A 9,474-nucleotide genomic window follows, 5' to 3' on the forward strand; every position below is an offset into this window, starting at 1 on the left:
AAAGAAAAAAAGACACCACAGGTATACAATGTAGATGGATGGATACTTAGTATACTTATGGACGACGAGTGACGACACAGAGGTAGGTACAGCAGTGGCCTACCGTACTGCTATATACAGTATTATGGACCTGGTGGACACTGTCAGCAGACTGCGTTTATACATAGTATAAAGAAAAAAAGACACCACAGGTATACAATGTAGATGGATGGATACTTAGTATACTTATGGACAACGAGTGACGACACAGAGGTAGGTACAGCAGTGGCCTACCGTACTGCTATATACAGTATAATGGACCTGGTGGACACTGTCAGCAGACTGCGTTTATAGTATAAAGAAAAAAAGACACCACAGGTATACAATGTAGATGGATGGATACTTAGTATACTTATGGACGACGAGTGACGACACAGAGGTAGGTACAGCAGTGGCCTACCGTACTGCTATATACAGTATAATGGACCTGGTGGACACTGTCAGCAGACTGGGTTTATAGTATAAAGAAAAAAAGATACCACAGGTATACAATGTAGATGGATGGATACTTAGTATACTTATGGATGACGAGTGACGACACAGAGGTAGGTACAGCAGTGGCCTACTGTACTGCTATATACAGTATAATGGACCTGGTGGACACTGTCAGCAGACTGCGTTTATACATAGTGTAAAGAAAAAAAGACACCACAGGTATACAATGTAGATGGATGGATACTTAGTATACTTATGGACGACGAGTGACGACACAGAGGTAGGTACAGCAGTGGCCTACTGTACTGCTATATACAGTATAATGGACCTGGTGGACACTGTCAGCAGACTGTGTTTATAGTATAAAGAAAAAAAGACACCACAGGTATACAATGTAGATGGATGGATACTTAGTATACTTATGGACGACGAGTGACAACACAGAGGTAGGTACAGCAGTGGCCTACCGTACTGCTATATACAGTATAATGGACCTGGTGGACACTGTCAGCAGACTGCGTTTATAGTATAAAGAAAAAAAGACACCACAGGTATACAATGTAGATGGATGGATACTTAGTATACTTATGGACGACGAGTGATGACACAGAGGTAGGTACAGTAGTGGCCTACCGTACTGCTATATACAGTATAATGGACCTGGTGGACACTGTCAGCAGACTGTGTTTATAGTATAAAGAAAAAAAGACACCACAGGTATACAATGTAGATGGATGGATACTTAGTATACTTATGGACGACGAGTGACGACACAGAGGTAGGTACAGCAGTGGCCTACCGTACTGCTATATACAGTATAATGGACCTGGTGGACACTGTCAGCAGACTGTGTTTATACTTAGTATAAAGAAAAAAGACACCACAGGTATACAATGCAGATGGATGGATACTTAGTATACTTATGGACGACGAGTGACGACACAGAGGTAGGTACAGCAGTGGCCTACCGTACTGCTATATACAGTATAATGGACCTGGAGGACACTGTCAGCAGACTGCGTTTATACTTAGTATAAAGAAAAAAAGACACCACAGGTATACAATGTAGATGGATGGATACTTAGTATACTTATGGACGACGAGTGACGACACAGAGGTAGGTACAGCAGTGGCCTACCGTACTGCTATATACAGTATAATGGACCTGGTGGACACTGTCAGCAGACTGCGTTTATACTTAGTATAAAGAAAAAAAGACACCACAGGTATACAACGTAGATGGATGGATACTTAGTATACTTATGGACGACGAGTGACGACACAGAGGTAGGTACAGCAGTGGCCTACCGTACTGCTATATACAGTATAATGGACCTGGTGGACACTGTGAGCAGACTGCGTTTATAATTAGTATAAAGAAAAAAAGACACCACAGGTATACAATGTAGATAGATGGATACTTAGTATACTTATGGACGACGAGTGACGACACAGAGGTAGGTACAGCAGTGGCCTACCGTACTGCTATATACAGTATAATGGACCTGGTGGACACTGTCAGCAGACTCCGTTTATAGTATAAAAAAAAAGACACCACAGGTATACAATGTAGATGGATGGATACTAGTATTCTTATGGACGACGAATGACGACACAGAGGTAGGTACAGCAGTGGCCTACCGTACTGCTATATACAGTATAATGGACCTGGTGGACACTGTCAGCAGACTGCGTTTATAGTATAAAGAAAAAAAGACACCACAGGTATACAATGTAGATGGATGGATATACTACTAGTATACTTTATGTATGACGACGAGTGACGACACAGAGGTAGGTACAGCAGTGGCCTACCGTACTGCTATATACAGTATAATGGACCTGGTGGACACTGTCAGCAGACTGCGTTTATAGTATAAAGAAAAAAAGACACCACAGGTATACAATGTAGATGGATGGATACTTAGTATACTTATGGATGACGAGTGACGACACAGAGGTAGGTACAGCAGTGGCCTACCGTACTGCTATATACAGTATAATGGACCTGGTGGACACTGTCAGCAGACTGCGTTTATAGTATAAAGAAAAAAAGACACCACAGGTATACAATGTAGATGGATGGATACTTAGTATACTTATGGACGACGAGTGACGACACAGAGGTAGGTACAGCAGTGGCCTACCGTACTGCTATATACAGTATAATGGACCTGGTGGACACTGTCAGCAGACTGCGTTTATACAAAGTGTAAAGAAAAAAAGACACCACAGGTATACAATGTAGATGGATGGATACTTAGTATACTTATGGACGACGAGTGACGACACAGAGGTAGGTACAGCAGTGGCCTACCGTACTGCTATATACAGTATAATGGACCTGGTGGACACTGTCAGCAGACTGCGTTTATAGTATAAAGAAAAAAAGACACCACAGGTATACAATGTAGATGGATGGATACTTAGTATACTTATGGACGACGAGTGATGACACAGAGGTAGATACAGTAGTGGCCTACCGTACTGCTATATACAGTATAATGGACCTGGTGGACACTGTCAGCAGACTGTGTTTATAGTATAAAGAAAAAAAGACACCACAGGTATACAATGTAGATGGATGGATACTTAGTATACTTATGGACGACGAGTGACGACACAGAGGTAGGTACAGCAGTGGCCTACCGTACTGCTATATACAGTATAATGGACCTTGTGGACACTGTCAGCAGACTGTGTTTATACTTAGTATAAAGAAAAAAGACACCACAGGTATACAATGTAGATGGATGGATACTTAGTATACTTATGGACGACGAGTGACGACACAGAGGTAGGTACAGCAGTGGCCTACCGTACTGCTATATACAGTATAATGGACCTGGAGGACACTGTCAGCAGACTGCGTTTATACTTAGTATAAAGAAAAAAAGACACCACAGGTATACAATGTAGATGGATGGATACTTAGTATACTTATGGACGACGAGTGACGACACAGAGGTAGGTACAGCAGTGGCCTACCGTACTGCTATATACAGTATAATGGACCTGGTGGACACTGTCAGCAGACTGCGTTTATACTTAGTATAAAGAAAAAAAGACACCACAGGTATACAACGTAGATGGATGGATACTTAGTATACTTATGGACGACGAGTGACGACACAGAGGTAGGTACAGCAGTGGCCTACCGTACTGCTATATACAGTATAATGGACCTGGTGGACACTGTGAGCAGACTGCGTTTATAATTAGTATAAAGAAAAAAAGACACCACAGGTATACAATGTAGATAGATGGATACTTAGTATACTTATGGACGACGAGTGACGACACAGAGGTAGGTACAGCAGTGGCCTACTGTACTGCTATATACAGTATAATGGACAAGGTGGACACTGTCAGCAGACTGCGTTTATACTTAGTATAAAGAAAAAAAGACACCACAGGTATACAATGTAGATGGATGGATACTTAGTATACTTATGGACGATGAGTGACGACACAGAGGTAGGTACAGCAGTGGCCTACCGTACTGCTATATACAGTATAATGGACCTGGTGGACACTGTCAGCAGACTGCATTTATACATAGTATAAAGAAAAAAAGACACCACAGGTATACAATGTAGATGGATGGATACTTAGTATACTTATGGATGATGAGTGACGACACAGAGGTAGGTACAGCAGTGGCCTACCGTACTGCTATATACAGTATAATGGACCTGGTGGACACTGTCAGCAGACTGCGTTTATAGTATAAAGAAAAAAAGACACCACAGGTATACAATGTAGATGGATGGATACTTAGTATACTTATGGACGACGAGTGACGACACAGAGGTAGGTACAGCAGTGGCCTACCGTACTGCTATAAACAGTATAATGGACCTGGTGGACACTGTCAGCAGACTGCGTTTATAGTATAAAGAAAAAAAGACACCACATGTATACAATGTAGATGGATGGATACTTAGTATACTTATGGACGAGTGACGACACAGAGGTAGGTACAGCAGTGGCCTACCGTACTGCTATATACAGTATAATGGACCTGGTGGACACTGTCAGCAGACTGCGTTTATAGTATAAAGAAAAAAAGACACCACAGGTATACAATGTAGATGGATGGATACTTAGTATACTTATGGACGACGAGTGACGACACAGAGGTAGGTACAGCAGTGGCCTACCGTACTGCTATATACAGTATAATGGACCTGGTGGACACTGTCAGCAGACTGCATTTATAGTATAAAGAAAAAAAGACACCACAGGTATACAATGTAGATGGATGGATACTTAGTAAACTTATGGACGACGAGTGACGACACAGAGGTAGGTACAGCAGTGGCCTACCGTACTGCTATATACAGTATAATGGACCTGGTGGACACTGTCAGCAGACTGCGTTTATAGTATAAAGAAAAAAAGACACCACAGGTATACAATGTAGATGGATGGATACTTAGTATACTTATGGACGACGAGTGATGACACAGAGGTAGGTACAGTAGTGGCCTACCGTACTGCTATATACAGTATAATGGACCTGGTGGACACTGTCAGCAGACTGTGTTTATACTTAGTATAAAGAAAAAAGACACCACAGGTATACAATGTAGATGGATGGATACTTAGTATACTTATGGACGACGAGTGACGACACAGAGGTAGGTACAGCAGTGGCCTACCGTACTGCTATATACAGTATAATGGACCTGGAGGACACTGTCAGCAGACTGCGTTTATACTTAGTATAAAGAAAAAAAGACACCACAGGTATACAATGTAGATGGATGGATACTTAGTATACTTATGGACGACGAGTGACGACACAGAGGTAGGTACAGCAGTGGCCTACCGTACTGCTATATACAGTATAATGGACCTGGTGGACACTGTCAGCAGACTGCGTTTATACTTAGTATAAAGAAAAAAAGACACCACAGGTATACAACGTAGATGGATGGATACTTAGTATACTTATGGACGACGAGTGACGACACAGAGGTAGGTACAGCAGTGGCCTACCGTACTGCTATATACAGTATAATGGACCTGGTGGACACTGTGAGCAGACTGCGTTTATAATTAGTATAAAGAAAAAAAGACACCACTGGTATACAATGTAGATAGATGGATACTTAGTATACTTATGGACGACGAGTGACGACACAGAGGTAGGTACAGCAGTGGCCTACCGTACTACTATATACAGTATAATGGACCTGGTGGACACTGTCAGCAGACTCCGTTTATAGTATAAAAAAAAAGACACCACAGGTATACAATGTAGATGGATGGATACTAGTATTCTTATGGACGACGAATGACGACACAGAGGTAGGTACAGCAGTGGCCTACCGTACTGCTATATACAGTATAATGGACCTGGTGGACACTGTCAGCAGACTGCGTTTATAGTATAAAGAAAAAAAGACACCACAGGTATACAATGTAGATGGATGGATATACTACTAGTATACTTTATGTATGACGACGAGTGACGACACAGAGGTAGGTACAGCAGTGGCCTACCGTACTGCTATATACAGTATAATGGACCTGGTGGACACTGTCAGCAGACTGCGTTTATAGTATAAAGAAAAAAAGACACCACAGGTATACAATGTAGATGGATGGATACTTAGTATACTTATGGATGACGAGTGACGACACAGAGGTAGGTACAGCAGTGGCCTACCGTACTGCTATATACAGTATAATGGACCTGGTGGACACTGTCAGCAGACTGCGTTTATAGTATAAAGAAAAAAAGACACCACAGGTATACAATGTAGATGGATGGATACTTAGTATACTTATGGACGACGAGTGACGACACAGAGGTAGGTACAGCAGTGGCCTACCGTACTGCTATATACAGTATAATGGACCTGGTGGACACTGTCAGCAGACTGCGTTTATACAAAGTGTAAAGAAAAAAAGACACCACAGGTATACAATGTAGATGGATGGATACTTAGTATACTTATGGACGACGAGTGACGACACAGAGGTAGGTACAGCAGTGGCCTACCGTACTGCTATATACAGTATAATGGACCTGGTGGACACTGTCAGCAGACTGCGTTTATAGTATAAAGAAAAAAAGACACCACAGGTATACAATGTAGATGGATGGATACTTAGTATACTTATGGACGACGAGTGATGACACAGAGGTAGGTACAGTAGTGGCCTACCGTACTGCTATATACAGTATAATGGACCTGGTGGACACTGTCAGCAGACTGTGTTTATAGTATAAAGAAAAAAAGACACCACAGGTATACAATGTAGATGGATGGATACTTAGTATACTTATGGACGACGAGTGACGACACAGAGGTAGGTACAGCAGTGGCCTACCGTACTGCTATATACAGTATAATGGACCTGGTGGACACTGTCAGCAGACTGTGTTTATACTTAGTATAAAGAAAAAAGACACCACAGGTATACAATGTAGATGGATGGATACTTAGTATACTTATGGACGACGAGTGACGACACAGAGGTAGGTACAGCAGTGGCCTACCGTACTGCTATATACAGTATAATGGACCTGGAGGACACTGTCAGCAGACTGCGTTTATACTTAGTATAAAGAAAAAAAGACACCACAGGTATACAATGTAGATGGATGGATACTTAGTATACTTATGGACGACGAGTGACGACACAGAGGTAGGTACAGCAGTGGCCTACCGTACTGCTATATACAGTATAATGGACCTGGTGGACACTGTCAGCAGACTGCGTTTATACTTAGTATAAAGAAAAAAAGACACCACAGGTATACAACGTAGATGGATGGATACTTAGTATACTTATGGACGACGAGTGACGACACAGAGGTAGGTACAGCAGTGGCCTACCGTACTGCTATATACAGTATAATGGACCTGGTGGACACTGTGAGCAGACTGCGTTTATAATTAGTATAAAGAAAAAAAGACACCACAGGTATACAATGTAGATAGATGGATACTTAGTATACTTATGGACGACGAGTGACGACACAGAGGTAGGTACAGCAGTGGCCTACCGTACTGCTATATACAGTATAATGGACCTGGTGGACACTGTCAGCAGACTCCGTTTATAGTATAAAAAAAAGACACCACAGGTATACAATGTAGATGGATGGATACTAGTATTCTTATGGACGACGAATGACGACACAGAGGTAGGTACAGCAGTGGCCTACCGTACTGCTATATACAGTATAATGGACCTGGTGGACACTGTCAGCAGACTGCGTTTATAGTATAAAGAAAAAAAGACACCACAGGTATACAATGTAGATGGATGGATATACTACTAGTATACTTTATGTATGACGACGAGTGACGACACAGAGGTAGGTACAGCAGTGGCCTACCGTACTGCTATATACAGTATAATGGACCTGGTGGACACTGTCAGCAGACTGCGTTTATAGTATAAAGAAAAAAAGACACCACAGGTATACAATGTAGATGGATGGATACTTAGTATACTTATGGATGACGAGTGACGACACAGAGGTAGGTACAGCAGTGGCCTACCGTACTGCTATATACAGTATAATGGACCTGGTGGACACTGTCAGCAGACTGCGTTTATAGTATAAAGAAAAAAAGACACCACAGGTATACAATGTAGATGGATGGATACTTAGTATACTTATGGACGACGAGTGACGACACAGAGGTAGGTACAGCAGTGGCCTACCGTACTGCTATATACAGTATAATGGACCTGGTGGACACTGTCAGCAGACTGCGTTTATACAAAGTGTAAAGAAAAGAAGACACCACAGGTATACAATGTAGATGGATGGATACTTAGTATACTTATAGACGACGAGTGACGACACAGAGGTAGGTACAGCAGTGGCCTACCGTACTGCTATATACAGTATAATGGACCTGGTGGACACTGTCAGCAGACTGCGTTTATACTTAGTATAAAGAAAAAAAGACACCACAGGTATACAATGTAGATGGATGGATACTTAGTATACTTATGGACGACGAGTGACGACACAGAGGTAGGTACAGCAGTGGCCTACCGTACTGCTATATACAGTAAAATGGACCTGGTGGACACTGTCAGCAGACTCCGTTTATAGTATTAAAAAAAAGACACCACAGGTATACAATGTAGATGGATGGATACTAGTATACTTATGGACGACGAATGACGACACAGAGGTAGGTACAGCAGTGGCCTACCGTACTGCTATTTACAGTATAATGGACCTGGTGGACACTGTCAGCAGACTGCGTTTATACATAGTGTAAAGAAAAAAAGACACCACAGGTATACAATGTAGATGGATGGATACTTAGTATACTCATGGACGATGAGTGACGACACAGAGGTAGGTACAGCAGTGGCCTACCGTACTGCTATATACAGTATAATGGACCTGGTGGACACTGTCAGCAGACTGCGTTTATACTTAGTATAAAGAAAAAAAGACACCACAGGTATACAATGTAGATGGATGGATACTTAGTATACTTATGGACGACGAGTGACGACACAGAGGTAGGTACAGCAGTGGCCTACCGTACTGCTATATACAGTATAATGGACCTGGTGGACACTGTCAGCAGACTGCGTTTATACTTAGTATAAAGAAAAAAAGACACCACAGGTATACAACGTAGATGGATGGATACTTAGTATACTTATGGACGACGAGTGACGACACAGAGGTAGGTACAGCAGTGGCCTACCGTACTGCTATATACTGTATAATGGACCTGGTGGACACTGTGAGCAGACTGCGTTTATAATTAGTATAAAGAAAAAAAGACACCACAGGTATACAATGTAGATAGATGGATACTTAGTATACCTATGGACGACGAGTGACGACACAGAGGTAGGTACAGCAGTGGCCTACCGTACTGCTATATACAGTATAATGGACCTGGTGGACACTGTCAGCAGACTCCGTTTATAGTATAAAAAAAAAGACACCACAGGTATACAATGTAGATGGATGGATACTAGTATTCTTATGGACGA

Source organism: Pseudophryne corroboree, chromosome 5, assembly GCF_028390025.1.
Source record: "Pseudophryne corroboree isolate aPseCor3 chromosome 5, aPseCor3.hap2, whole genome shotgun sequence".
Taxonomy (NCBI): domain Eukaryota; kingdom Metazoa; phylum Chordata; class Amphibia; order Anura; family Myobatrachidae; genus Pseudophryne; species Pseudophryne corroboree.